The following is a 24,681-nucleotide window of genomic DNA, read 5'->3' on the forward strand; positions in this document are numbered from 1 at the left end:
TTCCTTTTATATTGCTAGGTACATATCATTTTTGAAGCATTTTAAGAATATTCTGCTAAAAGTACAACTGCATTAAAGATTTTGTAAGTGTAACATGATTGATCTCGGAGTAGTCTTGTCCAATAGATTGCCTCAAATTTAAAAAATTCAAGCTTCTAACAAGGTGTTGAGCAGTATTCCGCGATACCGAGGCATGTTGAAAAGTCTTAAACACTTATTCTCTTCGGAAGACGACTGTAATGTCGTGTTAAGATTTTAATAACACGAAGACTTTAAAAGCTTTAACTGTCTTTAAGATTTTAATTGCTATTGTGGTCTTGAAACCTGTCGCTTAAGGAGGGAAGAAACACTATTGTGATAGAAGATGTCTTTTATATAGAACTTAATGTAAAATATGATGGTGCATTGACAAGAAAGTAGGCATGTCTATGTATTATGTGCCAATACCTACTTAAGAACTGAGAGCTGGTTTACATCCTAAGTTCCATTGTGTAGGTAATTTCATCGTTTTCAGCTAAGTTTGTGCCCTATAGTACGGGCTGCGGTTAAGTAAGACAGCAAGTAAAGGGTCTGCTGTATTTATAATCCCCCGTATTAATTAGCATTATTAATTAAGATAAAAAAGGAAAATTCGCGCAAAAGGAACGAATCTCGGAGATTTGAAATAGAATTTTAAGTAAAAAGCCTGAATCTAAACAAATTGCGGTGATTTATCAAATATTTTTTAATATTATAAAGTACTAAAACCTGCGACCTATGTGGTGAATTGTATTTTTCAGTAAGGAAAAAAAGGCCTGAAATTCAAAACTAAATAAATAAACAATGTTGGCAGATACTCGAAGCTTTTCACTAATTTGCCAATTATATTCTCAAATATGCCGCTCGTTAATGCTCCTGTTGAGGGCAGCATCAAAGAGAGCAGGCGTCAGACTCCTGCAGACATAACATAGGTGGACGTAATAACATGTAACGAGACATATTGTTACGTCAAAGTGCCACTCCCAAGCTCACTGAAATATTTGTGTGAATTTGGAAGTGGGTCAAGCTGTCGTTATTCACGTCGCTATCCCGAATTACAGCAAGCGTCGGCTGGCGGCCATCCCGTTTTGTATTCGGAGGGTTTTTAGATAACCTGCCGGTCTGCATTGAACATTCATTGTGTGAGTCCATGTGTGTAAATGAGGCTGTGGTGCTGGCGGGCACGACAGCGGGCGGGCGAGCGCGCATGCGCGGGGCGGCGCTGGCGTCGCGCGCGCCAGTCCAGCCCGCGCCCTCGCCGCCGCAGCACCGTGCGCGCGACGCAGCTCCTACACGCACGACGCACTCTCATACTAATAACAATGAATTCCCACATCGGCCCCCTCGCAGCTGTGCTACTATAATAGTTTATGTGATCGCCACCGGCCCAGTGCTCTCCCGGCCGCGAGACCGGTCCAGATCGGGAAGCTGCGCCGGCCTCACGCCCGACTACAGTGGAATGCGGCAATTTTAACTACTGCGGACCCCGGGGACCCATATAAGAATAGGGATCGAACGATTACAATCCCAGCCGTAAGGTAAGTCATCTGTCTTTATATGTTTTAGTAGGCAGCCTTCGAGAAGTGCCGCATCGGCCGTTAAAATAATTCGATAAAGTAGAGTAGACGGCCGAAGTAAATAAAACATCAAGTTCTATTACATTTACTTATGATATGAAGGAGCGCCTAAGAGCCATTACTGTAACTTGCAAGACGTTTAACTTGGAGCTGACTTACTCCCTGATATATCTGAGTGAAGGCTTTTATGTTGTAAGTAGGTACGAAGTTTTACTAAAGTATTGAAATAGGCGATTTAATTTTTGTCTTAAAGAAGTAAATGCAGACAGAAAATTCAATGAAACGTTTAGTATGGCTTCAAAGCTAGTAATTAAAATTTAAACTTATCGTCATTTGATTGTAATTAAGTTATGTTCACAATTATTAGACGATAGGAAAAAATCGAATTGGAAAAATTATCATGCCTTGAAATATAATTGAATCATGTATAATAAGCTCATATCTACTGAATGTTATTATGAAATTCGATAACACCAGCGCAGTGGATATCCTGTATTTGTTTTTTTACTCTTTACAGCTTAGAGTAAAAAGAGTTCAGTTTTCAGCCTTTGGCAGTGGTTATAAAAAAATTGTTTCAGCCAACGCCCTACATTTATTATAGTCAATAAGATTCAATATCAAGACGCTCTCTTTGATGAATATTACTTTTCTTATGAAAACATGAAAGCAAGGGAGGAGGGGGGTTTGATAAGAATAGATAAAATAACATGACCTCGTATTCCTTATAACGCGACAAAATAAAAATATATAGGATTTTCATAACAACATTATAATTAAATCAAAATATAATTTGTTTTGTTTAAGCTTAAATGCCTAACAAATAACATAATTATTCTCATAGCTTTTTTATTATCCTTGAACCTCCGATCATGAATTTTTTCATGATTATCATGAATCGCGATTCGCAGGCTGAGAATCAATACTTAGCCAAAACCGTTACGGAATTCAAATACAATTCATAAAAACTAAGCGGATAACAAAATAGCCAGCGAATACGCTGCTATGTAAAACATAACGCAAAGATATTCATTCATTGTAAAAACGATTTTATAAAATGTACACTTGTACAGAGCACGGTCGAAGATCAGAAGTACGTACGTTCGAAATAATCGCCAGCAATAATTCTTTCAATAACGTACCGAGACGTTCTAAAATTGCAAAAGAGGCGTGATGTCAGAGCACTGAGAGGTATACGACGGATTAAGTAAGATAGCCATGGATCGCTTTCTTTTCTGCCGACAACGAGTCTAGAACATCTATTCAGTTTCGCTCTCAATTTCTCACGGCAAATGCGACTTGCGAGGCCTGAGAACGAAAATACTGAATATGCATTGTCATATTCCTCTCCTTTGCAACTAATATCTAGCTCTATGCAGTCGATACGATTGAATGGCTCTTCAAACTAGATACTCCGATATTTTTATCGAGCAATGATCGATCTCACTTTTAATTGGTTTATTGATTTAAGTATTTTTATTGCCGAAAATATTGCTATTTATTGGATGTATATCAAACATAATTTGATCGCTATGTGCTGGAAATTATATTTACACACAATTTAAATTATTTGTTATTAGAAGATTGACGCCTTATCTGTGTCACTGTGGTATTTAAAATGTTCAATGTTGGTTTAGTTTATAGTAGATAAGTGGAGCACGAGGCAAAGAAATTAATATCTTATATGGTGGTAACCACACGCTTTACTGTCCTCATTTAGTGGTGACTAGTACAAAGACTGGAAAGTGGAAGCCCATTATGATTATAAATTGAAAATGGGAAGGAAGGATCGATCAGAAATAGTAGCTAATAGGAGTTTTCTAATGAGTTATGAGTAACTGTATGATATTATCGCTTGTATGTCACCTAGCATTTATTTGTAACTTAACACCAGCTATCCATTATAAATATTCATGAATATGTTATGAGGTTAGACACACAGTGACATAGACAGCGTCAGTAAAGCTAGAATTAACCGAGATAGCATTGGAATTATTCGATTCTGGCAACAGTATCCGTGGTAACAGTTTGACCGCAGCGGAACTATTACGAAACCACAGTATGGAGCTAAACCCATGAGTTTGAGAGTAATACTGGTTCACCCAGGCTTATTACACTGCAACTGATATCAGCTCACCGCAATTTTTAAACTGAACTTCAACGCAGCCTTCGTTACAGATATGAATAGCGAACACTTTTTTAAAATGATCATTACATGGCTCAGTACGGTAATAAAATGATGTACTTTCATTAAATAAAAAAAAACATGTATTAAAGGTTCATTATATGTATGGTGTAAGCATTTAAAAGCATTTTAATGGATATAGTAGAGCTTGGAAACGTCCGTTCATTTGCAGGATATCCTTCGGTACTTACCCTACATCCTTATTTCATATTCTTGCGTGATATCATATGACCTACATAGGCTCTATAGAAGTGGCAATAAGCCTCATAAATGTCGTTTGACATATTCTAGCATAAACTTAAGCACTTACTTAAAGAACCCAGTTCGTCTAGCCCTCTGTCCATCAGCAGTTCATCAAGGTGGATTTATTTTTATTTTGATTAACTGAAGTTATAAGAACAAAATAATTACTAATAGCATTTTATCAAATACTTTTTTTTAGCCAAGATTCCATCACGTTATATAAGTACGTAGAATTACAGCAACATTCCCCTACAAAGATTTCTGAAACTAAGTATTACAACATAGAAAATACTTGCAAATTTTTATTCACATTTGAAAAGACGGCTCCTGCAAAAGTGCACGAGTATTTTACCAAAAGTTTCCCGGCTCATATCTGTCGTCTAAGTTATTGTAAAATAAATAGAAACAGCACTGACCCAGAGAAACACACAAAGCAATACTTTAAATGTTACGTATTTTATTTTAAAGTTATTTATTCGGTGTATGCGTTTAAGAACCAGAGCGGTTTGAAAAGTTTCAGTTATTCACCTTTTATATTCCGTCTAATCCGTCTTAATATTTAAGAAATGATTTTTGTCATAAACATGCATTCTGTGAATAGAACGATGTAAGTTATTTCTTAAATTCTATTCAGCTGTAACCGCAGTGCAACACAGATTACGCAAAGCCTAAACAAAAGTATCAAGATTGGCCATGGCCCTGTGACCTACACATGTATTATACGGTATTACAAACATATACTGACAAATTATACTATTGAATGATGCTCCAAAATGTGAAGATATTTCTCATAAACTTACACACACTGCTTTAAACTAACATGTTTAACCCATTGTTATGTAATATTAAGATATTCGCACCCTACTGTTCGAGAATATCCCAATACTTTGAATACACGCAAAAATGAAAAAAATAATTTTCATTAAAATAGGTAACGTTTATTCTTATATAATTTTTTTTCTACTTGTAATAAAAGGCTTTCATTCACGCCTTATTTTCCAACGACGCGACGTGAGTACTTAACTTATAATCATTTTCCAATTTCTCTAATAAGTACTCAACTATTCTCTTAAAGTGGTAGTTCTTAGTAAAGCTTATTTATTTAAACTCACTCAATGAATTTCCAATGCATCACTTCAACTCTGCAAGAATCTTCTATGTCCCCTAGTCAAACTTGAATGACGAGATTTGAATAACCGTTTTAGTACTATTAGCCAGTTCTTTGGTCTCTCGTAATAAAAAACGGTCAAGTTAGAGTTGGCTACGCGTGATTACGATATTTTCGAGACAATACCGGTTTAACTAAGAGGAATAAATTACGTTATTTACAAACTGGAGTACGAGATGAGCTTTTTTAAGTTTGTGAGAGGATAGTTGTATTGAATTCCATTATCTAGAAATGGTTTGACTTAATTCTATGCTGTGAGGCTTTTTTCTGGTTTTTGCTCACTCTCAAAACTTTTCACATAGGTATTTATATTGTGTTACTGATCGGCAAAAAACAGCAAATAATAGCATGAATTTCAATACACATCGCATGCAGGTATTAATCTAGACACACGGCAGTGTGTCCGCCAAGTTCGAGCAAAAATAGCGACACACCGGCCGTGGGTTATATTACACGAACCATTTCGGGCCAAATTCGACCCCCCTGTAACTCAAAATCTATTTTATTTACGCATATCAAATTTCTAGTATCTATTGAGACCCCCTCACTTATCTAAAATACAAAATTTCATTAATATACCTATTGTAGGTCTTGAGATATTGACGTCAGAAAATCGCTATTTTTACTATACACTCACTGACTGACTGATTCACTGACTCACTCATCAAAAACCTAGACCACTTCCAATGGTCGTATTGACTTGAAATTTGGCATGGAGGTAGGTCTTTATGTCAAGGTAAAGGGAAAAATCTGAAAATGGCCAAGTGTGAGTCGGTTTCAAAATAATGAAGGTGTTTCAAACCCGGTGTAAATTTATACCCCTAAGGAACTAAAACGAACTAAATTTATCTATATTTATATAATATATCTTCGAATGGTTTGTATTTAGTTTAGTTAGAAGTAAAATAGTGTAGTTAGAAGTAAAATAAAAATCTGAAAACGGCCAAGTGTGAATCACTTTCGAAAATAACGAATGTGTAACTTTGATCCACGAACATAATATATGATAACATGTCATGTCAATCAGTTGGTAAATCTAGTCCATTTAGTTAATCTAGTTCATTTCTTTGTAAGAAACATAGTGCATATTAAAAAATCTAAAAGATAGTATAAATGAGACATTCCTTTAACTAACTTCATCATAAGAAAAAAATAAAATAAACAACCTTACAAAAATAAATGAAATCCCACCCAAAACAAAAATGTGAAAGACTGCCAAGTTCGATAATATGGGAATGCTTCGCCTATAAAAGAAGTGAGATCTGAATAAGTACCAAGTTCCATACACACACCTCAGTTAAAAATAGTTACTTTTTAATGATGTTACTTGGCAAGTTTTAATAGAAAATTAAATACTTGATTCATTGCGTTTAGTAGGTTTATAACAAGGTGTATGAAAACTTTCCAAGTAACATCATTAAAAAGTAACTATTTTTAACTGAGGTATGTGTATGGAACTTGGTACTTATTCAGATCTCACTTCTTTTATAGGCGAAGCATTCCCATATTATCGAACTTGGCAGTCTTTCACATTTTTGTTTTGGGTGGGATTAATAAATGCATGTAGTAATGCCAAGCGCGTGGTTTAATATAACCCGAATGTAAACTATAATATAATAGCTCAGGTTAAGGGAAATGCAATTTTCATCAGCGAACTATTTACTACAACCGCATCGTCGCTCCGCATCCCCCATCGAGTGATTATGACGATACGCCAAACCGATTACCGTCCAATTAATTGTGAACATGCTACCGAGTTATAATCGAATTTACACGTCATTAAATGTTGTTCCAATAAGTAAAACTTCAACACAGAACTCGGAACTGTTATCATAGAGTAATCAGGCTGACATTGTCATTGAATATTTGGAAATAATAGCCCGGTCAAAATAGACATAAAAGTAGTGGTCAAATAACATAAATTCCCACAGAGCTGATTTTTGATGGAGAGCTAGATTTGATCATTATAAATAAAATACTAAAAGTCCCCATCGATCCCATGTGTGCGTCAAAAGTTATTCGAGGCCAAATGTCAAAATTTTAGGTTTTTTGTTTTTTTTTCGAAAACGGTAAGTTTTATCAAAAAAAGACATCAGACCAAAGTTGTAGATCTTTAAATTTGCTACAAAAATGGCATTAACAATTCTCTCCTAAATCTCACCATTCCTGAGATATCGCGATTCAAAGAGTCACACTACACATGATATGCATATATAAGCCACGTATATACGACGGCTGCCTTTAAGTTGTGTCGTTTGAAATAAGTATAGACAATCTAATAGGTTAATATCATTTATTGTTTTTCAAAGAATTCTCCGCGATATTTAATGCCCTTTGCATGCATTAAACCCAGTTCTTGAAATATTTATTCCATTCTGAAGTGGGGGTAGTCAAATTGGCCGATTTGTATGAGTCAACAGCTTTTTCAGGTGTGCTGAAACGTTTACCACGAGACTTTACTTAATTTTGGGGAATGTAAAACAATCGTTATGCCCACGGATCCATGTCACGGTATGTTACATGTTGGTCTGCGACAATTAACTGCCGCATAGCCTCCATATTATCTTGGGTCATATCGGGTTTTGAATTACCTTCACGTGGTTTGTCGCTAAGGCTAGATTGCCTACTTTTAAATCCTAAATATCAGCGTACTGCAGTCCTAAGGCATGGTTCTGCATCACTAAACACAGAACAAAAATTTTTAAACCGCTGTATTCGCGACAATCCGCTTTTAAAGTTGTAGAAAATTATCGCACGCTAATTTTCCTTCGACATTTCCATTTTTATCCAGAAGACTGGGGTTGGAAATTGATACATAATATCTGGACCCTATTAAAACTTTACTCCCACCTGCTCCAGAAAAACTCCTGACATAATTTTTTGCAATTGCAAAAATGATTATAGTATCAAATCATCCTCCGAGCCCTTTTCCCAACTATGTTGGGGTCGGCTTCCAGTTTAACCGGATGTAGCTAAGTACCAGTCCTTTACAAGGAGCGACTGCCCTATCTGACCCCCTTAACCCAGTTACCCGGGCAACCCAATACCCCTTGGTTAGACTGGTGTCAGACTTACTGGCTTCTGACTACCCATAACGACTGCCAAGGATGTTCAATGACAGCCTACCTACAGTTTAACGTGCCATCAGAAACACAGTCATTGGTGTCCAAGATATACTTAGAAAGTACATACAAACTTAGAAAAGTTGCATTGTTACTTGTCTGACCTGGAATCGAACCCACTCATACTTGAGAGGTTGGTTCTTTACCCACTAGGCCACCACTAGTTTTTGTATGAATCTGATAAATCTATAACAATCACAATGATAGTTAACCCAATAGTTAATATCAATAATGACATCATATTAGAACTTGACGGCAATTATTCCCTTAAACTATCCTAAAATTGTCATGACAGTTAGTGGAGTAGGCCTACAGGGAAACCACGGTAAAGAAAACGCGCCGAGTACACTACCTCACAGGTGGCGTGGAAATGTGTGCATGTCCTGTATGGAATATACTTTGAAGCGCGATATCTCAGGAATGGTAAGATTTAGGAGAAAACTGTTAATGCCATTTTTGTAGCAAATTTAAAGATCTACAACTTTGGTCTGATGTCTTTTTTTGATAAAACTTACCGTTTTCGAAAAAAAAACAAAATACCTAAAATTTTGACATTTGACCTCGAATAACTTTTGACGCACACATGGGATCGATGGGGACTTTTAGTATTTTATTTATAATGATCAAATCTAGCTCTCCACCAAAAATCAGCTCTGTGGGAATTTTTGTTATTTCAAATGTCTATTTTGACCGGGCTATAACGCTTTTGAAACAATTCAAAGAGAGAGATATTTATGTGCTGCGTCGTTTTTGTTTACTGTCTCTACGTTAGTTGAATAAAACCGGTTTTAGAGTTAGGTATGACATTTGAGGTATAATATCTATTGATTAGATTATTTAATTACTAAGGCTCAGAATAAGGATTTATTTAATTTAAGTCATTACTAGCCATTAGCATTAATCAACATTGAATATATTACTGTCTATCGGTATATGCGACTAGAACACGCAAGCGTTCGTCGAAATTAATTAAATTACACGGGCATGTTATTACGCAAACAAACGCACAACAATAAGACGAGGTAGCGAGCGCTTATTTAAACTCAAATAGTATCAAGTTTGAGAGGAGGACCACAGCCAGTTCCTCGTATCAGGGACCGTTGTTCAGCAGGCATTGTTGCGGCCTCATTCAAATAGTAACACGAGGGTGGTGTGAAGTGTTTCATGCGAGCCCGTTCAATTGTACAGGTAGAAAACTATTGACAAAGCGACCGTGTGCGTTGCCTCGCCACCTCGCGCCTCGCGCCTCGCCGCCTCGCCTGGCGCGCCGCGGGACGCTCCTTCACTAAACACGCAATAACAGTACAACTTCGCTCTATTTGAGGAATCAATATGCGGTCTTGGTCTTTCTTATAACGTGGTTTTATCTATCTTCTAAAAGAATGTGAGTCTGGTTCTCTGCATTCAAGTGGATAGATAAAGCTTTTGTTTTTTCTTTCGCAAAAAGCACATTTGGGTTATTGTTGTTCTAGATCTTTTGAGTTGTGCTACTTAATTATGCAACAAAAACACTAAATGCAGGTAAGTGTTCATTGTTGAACATTAGTTTTAAAGTTTGAAGTTTTATGAAACCTACAAAAGAGACAATGGTAGGATCCTATCACTTGTCAAAGTCAAAATGTTGTGAAATGATTGTGTTAAGCCGCTGAATGCTGTGTGAGAATCCACACAATGTTAACGTGGGAACCAAGGGGAAGTCAAATAAATAAGACGTTTTTGTTTACTAATGTCTTTTGGGTACTCTTAAATATTAGCTTAGGTACTTCAATTGAAGGGGTTTGATTATATTGTACCTACTGAAGGACGATAAAAAGAGTACATTGAGAGACTACAATTATGTGGTTTACACTACTTAGGTATGATATTTTGGAATATGATCTCAATACATTCAAGCACAAACAAACATTAAAACACATAAATATACATTTTCACAAATGCAATTAATGCAACTGAACTTATACGATCATGAAATTAACGTACATACACTTTTACACGAACTCGCGAAACGAAACAGTTTGCAACTTATTTAACTCGTTCGGAAACATAAAGTAACATGAACTAAACACGCAATTTCGCAACCATCGCATAAACTCATACATTCAACTAATAAGTGGCAAATAAATGAGTTTTGCTCGACTTTAATTAAAGTTTTAAAAAACAAAACAGTGTTTTCGGATTCGGGTCTCATCCGTGCCGTGGATGCGGCTAACGAGACAGGCTCCCCTAGACTACTGCATAATACTATGTATACTAGCGACCCGCTCCGCCTTCGCACGGGATAACACTATTTCCCCACTATTTAATGGATGTTATTATACATATAAACCTTCCTGAAACACTATATCTGATAAAAAAACCGCATGAAAATCGGTTGTGTAGGTATGAAGATTTAAGCGTACAAAGGGACGTAGGGGAAATAGGGACTGAAAAAGCGACTTTGTTTTATAGGTACTATGTGATGATGAAGTCTTACCACAAAAACTTTTAAACGTCAGTTTATGTCATGTCTAAAAAAATGTCAAATTATGACGTTGACATATGGTTCATTTTGCAGCCAAAAGTTTTTTAGACAAGTGTAAAACAGTGGTTTAAGTTTTTGTAGTAAGGCCATTACAGTTTAAAAACGACAACTTGTGTAGTGGTCAGTACTTTTCCTATTGCCTCAAACATACTAGCAGGTTCCTTACTCATCATCGGCCTAACCTTTTTCCAACTATGTTGCTGTCGATTTCCGGTCTAGGTTCCAGCAGGTTTCTTACTAAGTCAAAAAACTGAAATATGAAACTGTAAAATGACCAAAAACATTACCAAATAAATGTGGGCAACATTTGGTAACTTAAATAAAATTATCAGCTCACAGTGCTTTTACAGTTGCAGATAGTCTGGAAACCGTCTACCGTGACCACGTGCGCCGTTATTTAGCTCTTTGGCGTAGGATGCACTGCGGGATATAAACCGCATTAATGTAAGGCTATACTTAGATAACTTTAATATTTTATCACGTGGAATATCTGGTCATTTTTTTAAAACCATTTGCCACTGAGCAAATTATTTTTTTGTGTCGTCATTCGTCATGATCTCTTTGAAAGGATATACGTATCGGCAAGTTAGGTTGGATTTAAAAACTTAAGCATAAACGTCACACGATATCAGCCCCGGATCTTCAATTTTTTTTAGGCGGGGCAAAAACTGAAAAATGCCGCCCCGCCTACCTACGTACTTATGTTTATTTTCACCAACGAAAGTCACTTTTTTGGTAGGTAAAGGATTTAAAAAAATGTGTCCAAATCATTGTAGGCTCAAACTGTTCGCCAGGTTTAAGTTATGAAGTCGAGATAGACAGTGCCGGCTTTAACTCTACTAGCGCCCTGGGCGAGATTTCTACGGCGCCCCCAACTGCAATTCAAACCCATACGAAAAATAGAGACATATGTAGTTACCGATTGCGCGAGCGAAGCGAGCGCGAATTTTTTTTATAGTTAACAAGTCAAAGCAAAAATTACCAAAAATGTAGCCCAATCGTACATAAGTTATTGCTGGTTGGTGAATGCAAAAACACGGGAACACAGGTTGTGATTGCGCGAGCGAAGCGAGCGCGAAATTTTTTGTTATATTTTAGAACTCAAAACAAAAATGACTTAAAATGTAGCGAAAACGTAGATAACTCTTTGTTGGTGTTGGCGCCTATGAATTAAAATTTTGGGACTTAAAGTAGTACCATAAATAAAAACTAGAAGTTACTTTCTTATTAATAAAAGGACTTAAAAACGACGCTACCTTTTTGCTAGGGTAGACAAAAAAAAATTCAAAAATAAAAACAACTATAAAGTGAAGCAAGCCCGAAAAAGCTTTTTTGAGATTTGGATCACTAAAAGTTCTTAACATATAAAATAAAAGGCGACTGTGAAGTGAAGAAGCCGCGAGCGAAGGGAGCGCGAATTTTTTTGAGTATTGGGACATTAAATTAAAAAGTAGCTATATGTGAAAAAAAAATTAAGTGTAAAGTAAAGAAACCGCGAGCGAAGCGAGCGCGAAAATTTGAGTTTTGGGACATAAAAGTAGTGTATCTAACGCGCGCGGCATTGTATGACAATACATTAATTTAATTGAAATTTCTTGGTCCAGGAGCGTACCGCGGCGCCCCTGAGCTCGCGGCGCCCGGGTTATTCGAACACCCTGCACCATAGGTTAAGGCGGCCCTGATGCTATCCATACATTTGGATACAGTTCTTGTAAGCTGCGATCTTTGATGAAATTTAAAACAAAAATAGGAGTAAAATTCTGATCAAGGATAGGTTGGGGGCGCCTGCGGCGCCCCTTATGTCCGGCGCCCTGGGCCGTCGCCCTACCGCGCCCTACCCTAAAGCCGCTACTCTAGACAGATTAATGTACACAAAAAGTTAATAAGTAGGTAAAAAGCGCTGTAGTAGTAGCAAGCAGTCGGAAGCGCAAACTTTTTTGTTTTTGAGGACTCCATAAATATATTTTTTTGCTACATTTGACTTATAAAAGGTAAGATAGCGCGGATTAGACTAATGAAGCCAATAAGGCAATGCCTGTGTAACATTGCGCGAGCGAAGCGAGCGCGAAATTTTTTGAGTACACAAAAGTACCTACATTGTCAAGCAACAAGTAGCCGCGAGCGCTACATTTTTTGAGTCTACGACACAAAAGTACCTACATTGTCAAGCAACAAGTAGCCGCGAGCGCTACATTTTTTGAGTCTACGACACAAAAGTACCTACATTGTCAAGCAACAAGTAGCCGCGAGCGCAGCGAGCGCGAACTTCTTTAAGTTATTTGTTTGAAACTCACAAATTAAACTGGGAATCATGTACAATTAAAAAGAAACCGTGATTAGAGCGAGTGCTATTTGTGTTCGTTGATTGGGTGCGTAAAAATAATAAACCATCAGAAAAACAGTACAGAAACGGTAATTTAACCGCGAGCGTAGCGAGCGAGAATTTTTTCACTTATTTGGAGGATGTTATGAAAAATAATCAAAATGATCAATTAAACATAGCGAAGGCGACTTTTTTTGAAACTTTGCTTGTCAGTATCATGATACAATGGAACTTCCTTATCAAACGGGTGTAATTTCATCGAAATTTTCTGGTGGTGGGGCGTCCCGTGGCGCCCCCTGAGACCGAGGCGCCCGGGTTATTCGCACACCCTGCACCATAGGTTAAGACGGCCCTGTAGGTAACTATTATGGTAATCTGTGATGTAGGATTTAAAATCAGGCAGCCGCCTGATTTTGCCGCCCGGGGCATGGGCCCCGGCTTGCCCCCCCCTAGATCCGGGGCTGCACGATATCACTATTATGTTAAGGACTCATTAAGAACTATACTTTGCAATCTATTAAAAACAAAAGGCTAACGAATCAATCATAAGGCAGCACCTTATGGAAAAAGCTAGTGGTGCCCCATGGCGGGCGACACGCAAAGGATTAACATTCCGAGTACGTAAGTATGGCGCGTGTGACCGGGGTTACGATCAACACACTGACATTTCACTCACGTTCCACGCCCTAATGATCATGGATTCATGGCTCGACATGCTGTTTGACATGCTTTTGATTTGATACTTTATATATAATTTGATCACAGCCTGCATAATAGTGATGAGTGGCGGTTCTTTTTTTGTCTATCCGTGTAATAGACGTATGAAATATATCACAAAGCATGTGTGTGATATTTCATATACCCACAGTATTTAGATGGAAGCAGGAAGAATTGCAAGTTTTACCATTTTGAAAAACATAACATTAAAATTACTGTGTACGTATGTGTATCTATGTACATCTGCAGGTCCACATAATAGAAGTAATGTCGTGATTCTTAGCCTTAACATCCACGTGAAAGTATATCGGGTTTTGCTTTCGACTGTACTGGGTTATATTCCATCCCAAGCATTACTTACCTCAAAACTTGCCGCCCAGAGTTCCATACATCATCGTTCCAGCTATAATCTAACTTTGTCTCGTGTGACATCCCTAAGGGCCCCGAAAATATCGCAGAACGAGACTTTTATTGCCACAGACATATGCGGGAATTGCGAGAAGCCACGAGATGTAGCTAGCACTCACTAATCGAGTTATGCCAACTGAAAGTACCAATCGCTTTATATCGATTACCTACACTTGACGATTGCATGCGAAGTTTATAACACCGTGTTTGAAAGCCCTTTCCTAGTTGGATATGACCTACCTGCCTGATAGAAATCAAAACAGGAAATATCTATAATTTAACAAGGGGCTCTTTATTTGCTAAAATTCTTAAAAGAAAATGTTTTTACCCACATAAATTACACGAATCATTTGAAAGCAAATGCCTACGTTTTATATGAAAACACCCGACAAATATCCGTATATTGTCTTTGTTCGTAAAAGTAAAAGATACGGGACGCTTGTACTCGAGTATGATATTTTGAAATGCAAATGAGAGCCGCTGAAAGTATGTATCTATATTCGGGGAAAGCAAAACAATGTTATGTGACGCGTTCCGCTTGCACGATGCACATTTCTTCCAGCTACGTTTGCTGTAGCTTTTGTCCTGTACTAGCGAACTTCCATTTCCATATGTGCCCCAAAAGAGTAGAAAGTAACACTTTTAAATGATACGTCCGTATGTAAAGTAAACAGTGAGTGAGGAGTGTCGTGCCGGACAGAGCTAATGATGCAGTGTGCGGTAACATGCGCGCTGTCCACTATTATTCAGCGCGTCCGCAGAGGCACAACACTGTTTGGAGGACCCGCCATGACGCGCACAATGTATTTAACGTATGGAAGCGACGCGCCCCGCCCCCTGTCCTATCAAATGCATGCTCTGTGTCGCCGTTGCCATTGCATTCTCCACATATTTCACTTGCATTAGAAGCTAAAATGTAGGACAAGCGAATTTAATATGTATCACAAAAGTATAATTTCATTTTGTTAGCTAGAGTCGGTCTCGGGTCTAGACTGAAATGTCAAATAATGTCAATAGTTTATCGGATTCAGGTCGTTCAAGTTACTATTAATAGCAATAGGCATGATGACAATAATCAAAAATCATTAAAATAATATATTTATTAAATTAAACATGAAGCTTGGAATATAAAACGCGCATTGTTTTCTTTATTAATAATGTGATTAATATGTATTTTTATAAAATAAAATTACGAAATAAGGCAATCCGCCATGATATCTTGAACACCAATCAGAGCTCGTGACGTCATTTCTCAAAACAACTCGCGCGAAAGCGCACGAACGTCACATTTCGTTATTGTGAACTTCCACTGCGATCTTTGTTTTTAATTAATTAATTGTGTATAACACGAGTTATGGAGCCCGGATTTATCAAGGCAAACAGCGCTAATTTGCCTAGAATTGGCCTGGGAGAGTTTTTGGCATCAAATAAAGATTTTTGTTCAGCTGAATTTAGAAATGTTAAAACATCCATGTAAGTATACTAGTTTAATTAAAAAAAACTTCCATGTAAGTGTATTAGTTTAATTAAAAAACTTCTATGTTAGAATCTAGAGAACTATGTAATAACTTACATCAAAGTGATCTTCACAAAAATAAAGTTTTACCCTGGGCAATATTGCTTTTGAATCTCGCCTTGCAAGTTTAAGCCACTTGTTTCGTATTTTTTTATTGTGAGGAACGTACACAAATAACTTATCAGGAGTTGTTTTGGATGTGTTCTTACACTGGGGGACCCCACAACACCTATGCACTTTCGAATTCATATTTAATAACACAAAAAACTTAATTATTGCACGAGCGTTGTTTACTTGCGTCTTGTAATTTCAGTCGTGACGTCACAAGTGACGACATGACACTGACAAGCGTTTTCGCGCCGGATTCAAAGTGGACAGAGAAAAATGCAATTATTTGATAAAAAACCTTCGCATTTTCTTAAAATTAATAATTTTTCATATAAAATAGACATATACCTACATCATACAAAGGAATTTAAAAAATTGTCATCATGCCTATTATCAGATAAAACTACATTAGTTTGTGATACACAGACTAATGTTTCTGGAATATCTAAAGATAATTAGTTGAGTTATTTGTTGACCAGTAATAGAACTAGTGAAAGGAGCATTCAGCCCACACGCCACGTTTCGGAACGTGCTCGAACACTATCAATCCGATCGTTTGTACCGCGACTCGCGAGGTAAGTCTTATTTCTGCAAAAAGTGCGCGTAAACAGCAACATCGTTGGAAAGCTCTCAAAGCGCTCCGCGACACTATTGTGTGTCGATATCTTGAAAAGATTGTTCGCAAACACGTGTAGGTGGAACATTACGAGGAGGGTGAAACAACACGAGCCATTTGTAGGCGCCAAGTGTTTGCTGAAGTGTCGGTGTGGCATCGCTAATGAGCAGGGAATTGGAGAAAGTGCTCGTGTGGGATGCGAACCGCAGAAGCCGCACAGGCAGTCGCACTTGTACGAGTTGTAGGTGCACCTACCGCCGGCCGCAACGCCGCCTACTTCCTCTCCGCTGCCCTCTTGTCACTCCGCACTGCCGCACTACATGTCCGACACACCATCAGAGGTATCTAATTCATATGGATAAATACCACCAACACACGATGCGTGTACGGTAATTATACAGTCAAATACAGTCGACGTATTTAGAGTCTTTGATTTGGAAAGTTTTACGACGCAACATGCTTTAATTGTATATAATTAGTTTCACACACCGAGTCGCATACAAGTACTTACTATTTTGTGGTAACTTGTTTACTCAAATAAAAAATCTCTTCAGAAAATATAGCAACAGCAGACTGTTAGAGCAATTACAAAAGTAGCACAGCCGACGTCGGCTTCCCTTTAGCTCGGTACTTCTAATGGACAAAGTTAGAAGGTTGGTCGAGTAGCAAGTGTCCGTTACATAATTGCAGTTGACGCGAAGAGACAGATGCGTAGTGGGCCGGAGACGACAGCGGCAGGCGAAACCTGCTGGACGAGCGCGGTTCGATGTCCGGCCGAGCACTTGTCGCGTCCGTTCGTATCATTTTTTCTCAGCACTCCCATGGCCATACACTATCATGACCTTGAGTTTTTTTATAACATATCGTATTTTCGAGCATATAAAGTTTTGATTTTGTATTTTCTGGTTATATGATCTAAAATTAATTATAAGACGATCTATGATCAACAAGCTTAGGTTTTATAGTCAACATGGCCGTCAAAGTATTTTTGTCTTGTCTGATTGGATCTAGAGCGTAGGATTTATCACTGTCACTTTGTAACAAGATACTCATGTCTTCCACTTGAGTGCTATCATTACAAAGTTCCTGGTCTGCAAGCCACATATCGTCCTTCACCTGTCCCCTACAAACAGGCTGTTTGCTGAGTAGTTCTATGTGATCCGCAGTTATTTAATAATTTCGCTGAGCAAAGACGCAGTGGCCGGGGAGTGTTTGCGCGGCCCCGGACGTCGAGCGTCGTGTTTGCACTCAATAAGCCGCGGCAAACAGTCTTTGCCCGACCTATTCTTTATCCGAAGCCTTTAACACTCACATTGTAATGTAAGTTAAAGCTATTCAACAAACCCTGTTTTGTTAGAAAACAAATAACGACGCCTCGGATTTACGACTTGATCCAAACCTGCTATTAGAAAACAATGATGATGATTTTATGTGAAAGCTTCAAAACTATCAGTATCTCAGTAACCTTTTAGCGTACATCATTACTCATTGTCAACTACAAAGCATTTTTTTTACTTTCTCTGTTATTGTGACTGGTATAGTTGCCATTTTCTCAAATTGGGTTTTCTAGATACTGTAAAGGAATAGTCGAATGTATCCAAACAAAGCTAGAGGAATACTCGGAAGCGTATAGATGTACTCTCTCCAAATCACCTGATGTCAATGTTGATGGATGGTCCCCGCACGGAGCGCGCAGCTAGAACATTCTTCTACCTATTGTCGCCGACTCGAACAAAAATAGAAATGCAGAATCTCCTGCTTGATCTCAGACGAAAATCACTACGTTCATTCGATGTTGTTTGAACTTCGCAGACTTCCTAAGAGATTGGATTCAGTCTATTTTTTACGTTTTGAGCCTGGCATAAATCCTTTTTCATTTCGCAGTAAGGAACGTGCATTTTCAAAGGCGAGAGCAAGTATTGAAAGGTGATTCATTTTTTAGTTTCATATTACGGATGAGTAGTCTAGTATAAGATATATATCTTGCCTGTAGATTTGGAGCCATTCAGGAGTCTATAAACCGCTGAATGTATGTTTGCTGATTTCTCAATAATTACTTATTAGTTTCAATTATTATTTATTTAGGCTTCCTTTTTTCAATTAAAACAGAGAATGCCCAATTGCTTACCTCTAAATAACCGAACTAATGCACCATTTAATTCCGTGAAGCGGTCGGGACCTTCAAAGAATTCTCGTTTTGCTGCAAAATAGTTATAACAAAGCTCGGGTGTCGTAATACGATTTCTTGTGATTTGAGAGATTGAATGCACTGATTAATATTTAATTAGAACAATTTCCCATGACCACTGCATTGTTAGCTTTATGTGCATTGTATCTAACTGCCGACATTATTGAGTAAGCCTTCGTTTTTTTAATGAACTTTTTATATACTCTTTTTTTGGATAAATGCTTCTTTATTTTTTATTAAATGATACGTCAGCACTTTTTAGGATAAAGCTAATTACCTATGTACAAATTGGAGTCATAAACGATTTATTGAGTATTGCTTATTTATTTTAACTCCTCGTTGCCTCGTTGGTCTAGCTGTCGCAAGTGCGGCTGCTAAGCACGAGGTCTCGGGTTCGATTCCCGAGTCGGGCCGAAATCGCCTTGTGGGTTTTAGAAGACTTTCACAAAGCAGCCCGGAGCCTGGAAGCTGGTGATTGTGTTGTGAGAGCACGTAAATGTCGGTCCTGCGCCTGATCTCTCTCCGGTCGTGTCGGATTACCGTCCCATCGGGCTATGAGAGTTAAGGAATAGTGAGTGCACCTGTATCTGCGCAAATGCTCGTGCACTATAATATGTCCTGCGTAGTTGGCTAATCTCCTTACATGAGAACAGCCGCCGTAGCCGATAATCGGCTAGGAGGACATCATTTATTTTAATAGAAACCTGTAGTTTATTTTGGTTCTCGTAAGTAATTATAATACAAAATGCATCGGAAACGGTTTAATCAGTTCAGTCACGATAATGTGTGCCAAAATATCCGTAATTGAATGGTGGCCAGCTGACCGTGACTCCACATAAACTTGTATAATACAACGTGTGAACGGAATTACTTAAGTGCGTAAATAACGGTGTCGGTATGTAATAAATGCCATTATTATTACAGCATGTGATAACATTTCATTGGATAGGCAAATTCCTGCTGGTTTTATTTTCTACATTCATTTAAAAAAAGATTAAGGTAGGTGATGTTCAAAAGGAGACAAATCCTCTATCAAATAGCATGAAACTAAGTAGTAACTGTCTCCGGTGTACATAAACCGTAAATAGTTAAAACCATTTAAACTTCACGTGATCAAAAATACCTTACAGTATTCGGTGCAGTAGCTTTCCTATTTTGCAGTCTACATTGCGGATTGGTAATAAAATTGTCAAAGGCTAATGTTAACTAATACCAGGATCAGTAATCCTGCTAATTATTTGGCACTAACTGTAACATAACTACCAATTGTGGTGCAGCATTAAGCCTGCAACAAATGCCAGTCGGTAGCCACACTAGACAATACTACTATATTAAATTCGACTACATGTAATCCTATTACAGTTACACGTTTACATATCGATTATTCGATTAAAACAACGCTTTTGTTTTAATTTTATGACGCATCAAAACTCATTCACACGTTATTGAATTAATTAATGACATCATTACATAAAATTTTAATAAATAACAATGAAAAGCGCCGCGGCACTGTTTACAATTCAAATTTAATTTTTCGTATGAATAAATAATCAATTATGTTCGCTGATAAATTGTTTAAACCCGGTGCATATACATGTGTGAACTACTTTCTGAAGATGTAGTACCTATGAAGGTTTTGTACCATCTTCAGTTTTATGAAGCTTAAAAAATTTCTTAAAGCTCTAACATTTTTCCAAACATTTTAATTTCAATAATTGTTTGGCTAGATGACACCTTGCTTTTAAATAACGGTTACCAGAATTCTGCCTATCATCATTTAACTTGTTCACAAAGCCCTGTTATTCGTAGGTATACTTTAAGTGCAATAAGCTACTAGCCACGTACTCCGTTAGTCTGGTTTTTCTCTACTTTTCAGGTAAACAACGCTGGCACAATTACTGTTTCGTTATTCTTTCGCATTACTGTAAACAAAACTCTGTCGGATATAACGACTTCAAAGTATTACACGTAACTAGACTTTGCAGAACCCATAAAAAAAAAAAAAAAAAAAATAAATAAAAAATTATTTAATAAAACATAGATCACATGAATTAGTAATTTAAGATGTGTGTCTGTCTATTTAGTTAATCTGGTTACACGGAATATAACGAAGGTAAAACCTGAAGCAGAAATCCGTGCGGCACGGCCGACGTTTCAAGCATTCTGTTACCGCAGCGCACCGCATCACAACTTTATTATATTGTACGTGGCATATCTAGTGGACATATCTAGTTGGATACACAAGGATAAACACAGAATGGAGTAAAAGTTTTTTATTACAATAACAATATGGGACCGATAAGTTGACGCGGTATCATTGTTTAGCTGTTCGCAGAGTTTTCTCATATCGCGCCTTCCGCTCGTTTCATCGCAACTTATGCCGTTCTACGCTAAACTTTAGGTTAATTAACTCGTCTCTGCCGTGTAACTACTGATAAACTGGCATTATTACACGCAGTTTTATTGTCTACTGTATTCCAATCAACTGTAGCCACTATTCATGTGAACTTTCTGAGCTCGGAGTTTGATTTATTTTAAGCAATCATGATGTAATATCAGTACGATTCTATTTCCTTCTGTCATAAAATACACGCCTACGCGGCTACGTATGAAAGTAATGTCAGCAATTCTATCTAATAGTTAGGTACTGTTATCTGAAATCAAGTTCATGCTTAATGTAACACATCATAGCAACATCGATCCGTCCCACAGGGCCTAGAATTTCGGGAGAATCCAACAATTTAGGTATAAATAAACAAAGAGAGACGAATAATTTTAATTAAAACAAACATATTAATCTAAATAGCAGCTTGTTGAGGTCAAACAAAACGCTGAGGGAAAATTAGATAAGGGTGAGGCAGGTACGGCGAGCTTTGTCTGCCGAGCGATCCACGCCGCTCAATGTATGACCAAGTTTGACTAGTAGCGTTACTAGCTCCTTAATGAACACAGATTTATCCATCTCCCCACCGATATCACCGACCCAATACGTACGAGCTTGTTTGTACACCGTATTCCCACGATTAATCACTCCGATACATAATATAGACCACATCATATCAGATTCTATTAGATAAGACGCCGCTACATTAACTAACCCCTACGCCCGCTGTGTGGGAATTTTCCTACAATACCTTAAACAATGGCACCAAAAAGAAAGACTAATAGTACGTGCCATTAATGTATTCCTTACATACCCAATTAAGTAACACATTTTTGAAGTTTAATAATCATAGAGTAGCCCTAGTACTTGTTCTACAAATAATTATAGTCGTTTAACGTCATTAAAAAGTCTACCTACAATAACTGTTCGAGAATGGAACACGAAAAATATGCTCTATATAAATAAATCAACATGCCAAGATAATAAATAATGGCACACACGCGAATACCCTACTTTGGCATAACCACAGACGTAGTAATCTATAGAGAAGGGTCGCTCGGAATTAACTGTGCGTACAGTTAGCGGCGAAAATATGTACCTAGCGGTGCAGCGGAGCTACCTGCGGCACTCGCCGAGCTGATAATAACTCGCTTCAGTAATCCGACCACTGCGCAGGTACTTATTATGTCATTTTTACGCTGACATGAAACACAAATTGTGTATCAGCATCGGCAATTGTCTCATTACGCATTTCAGCGACTAAGTGAAACATTAACAGGTTCTTGTATTGATTTAGTTAACCTTTAATAACAACGAGTTGCGCTATGCTGGGCTTTAATACTGCGAACCATTATGTCAATTTCTCAGCGCGCTGAAATGGTATATAACTTTTAAGTTTCCGTAAAAATACGGCGTTATTTTTCGTGTAGATCGGTCGCTTAGTAGGCAGGTCGCAGAGCCGCGCGGACTCAGGTCACGCAAATAGGTTAATAGCTACCGCCGAAAAAACGCCCTAAAGGAAGCTTAATCAAAGAAAAATATTGCTACTCCTTTCGAGTCGGACGCTTTTATTGAATAGCCGAGGTGAACGGAAGACGCCCCTGATTCACTCGCCGAATTCGTTTCAACCTTGTTTCACAAATAACGCAAGGCTTAGATAATGCAGCTCTCGCAGAAAAACCTCCTTTATAAAGACTTTGTAGGAAATAAACGGGTGATAAAAGAAGGCAATACCAAAAGCGGGAAGTTCGCATATCTACAAAGCTTTTACCAGAAGCCAGTGTTTGTAAAAAAAGAAAGTTTTTATAAAACTAAGAGGAAAGCAGACACAACACAAAGTTATCAAATAAAAGCACTTATGATTTTGTGTCGAGAGAGAATTTCTAGAGGCATAAAAGCATTCTCTGCACTTCAGTGTAATTATTGAGGACATATAATCACATATATTCAGGTACTCAACATTTTAACTATCAAGTATATCGTTTACGAATCAATTTCCATTTTATCGAACGTAACCCTTAATGCTAATACGAGTACTTAAGAAAGGCAGTAAATGACAAATGGTCCGTCATTATAGGAAAGGGAACGAGGTTAGAAAGCTTGTACATTTTTGGTATCGCGGCGATTATGTTAGTTGCATGCAACGGTTACAACACGAGCCTTGGACCCGCTCATTATAGAACATGTGCGGAGTACACTGTACAGTTAGTTATTAATGTCGAAACATCTTTTCGAACTAGCCTTTTTCATTACCGGCTCTTGTTTGCGGAGATACTTTATTGGATTAATGCAATTAGCACCGAGGAAAAATCCACAGCCTAATAAAAACAAAACTGAAAATTATGTTATTTAGGTCGATCCGATACTACACTGTACATAGTTCTAGTATAACGAATGTATTTTATACTCAGTTCACACCTCTAATTAATGAAATAAAATGTAGCTGCCGCAAATCGATCAAAAAACGAACGATCGATCAAAGCACAATTTTTTTTTTAGATCATTTTCAGCGATAATATTGTCCTTCCATCACCTTAATTATATACGTTTGAAAAGTTCTTTTTTTTATTATAATTCATGACGAATGGAGAGACACGGTAATTCTGAGATATGCAGGTCAGTTGACGACTAAGTACCTTATCCATCGGTCTCCAAGGACGGAGAAAACTCTAGGTAATAGAGAATGATCACCGATCTCAGCATCAATTGTAGTAGCGGAAGCTAAGCTCTAAGATCGATTGCTCTGTGATGTAGCCATTTAGCCCGAAGCTCCAGAAACAATTTAGGTGTTACATAGGTTTATATAACGAGAGATAAGAGAATCCTTAACACTTCCGATCCGCGTGGCACCGTGCCAGGGATTGCAACGCTGCCTCTCCCAGCTATATTGCCATTTTCATGATAATTTATTCATCTTCAAGCTATAGTATATATGCTTTTAGGGAGCTGGTGGGAGCTAGCAGTAATCAATGCTTCTTGTAGTGCCAGTTAATAATTTGAACGTAAAGCACCAGATTCGTTAATTAGCAAGGACCTCAAACTTCATCTGTATGCAGTGCAATTAGAGTATGTTTTCCGAAGTGTCCATATGCCGTTTTACATTCGTACCAGAATCGGTGCTAGCTAAACATTTACCTGGTCGACGAAAACTAAATTAAAAGACTTTTTTATTCACATATATTGGAATAGTAATAAAAATGATTAAATATTTTTTTATTTCAATAATGTCTTTAGTTTTTTTTATATGTTTCATTTTGATGTCCATGGTATTTCTGTTGTTAAATATTTACTGTATGAAATTTTACATCGACATTATATGGCGTATCTATTAGCTATGTGTTACATAGTTATTATTTTTAATTTGAATAAAGAACGCCACGCGTGTTGTTTTAAGGATATTGACTGTTCGGAAACAGGTCCGTGGGTACAGTTACTTTATCGAATAAATACCCTATCTAAATATTTGTAATATGCTTATAGGTATATTTTATGTAAATGTAGCCGCATATAGAAAAAATCCGCCTTAGAGGCCATTAATCTCAAGAATAATGTAATCCAAGCATAAGGTCTTTAAACTATAGAATAGATAAA

General features: G+C 37.5%; 1 protein-coding gene across 8 annotated transcripts in view; it reads left to right on the forward strand.

The window, feature by feature from the left end:
* Positions 1 to 1,263: 1,263 nt before the first annotated feature.
* Positions 1,264 to 24,681, forward strand: part of LOC124629795 (protein turtle) — a 65,253-nt gene continuing 41,835 nt past the window's right edge. For all 8 annotated transcript variants that reach the window (XR_006984329.1, XR_006984331.1, XR_006984330.1 and 5 more), the window contains exon 1: positions 1,264 to 1,556. The gene's annotated coding sequence lies outside the window, so the exon portion shown is untranslated. The remainder of the gene's footprint in view (positions 1,557 to 24,681) is intronic.

The sequence above is a fragment of the Helicoverpa zea genome, chromosome 4 (genome assembly GCF_022581195.2).
Source record: "Helicoverpa zea isolate HzStark_Cry1AcR chromosome 4, ilHelZeax1.1, whole genome shotgun sequence".
Classification (NCBI taxonomy): Eukaryota; Metazoa; Arthropoda; class Insecta; order Lepidoptera; family Noctuidae; genus Helicoverpa; species Helicoverpa zea.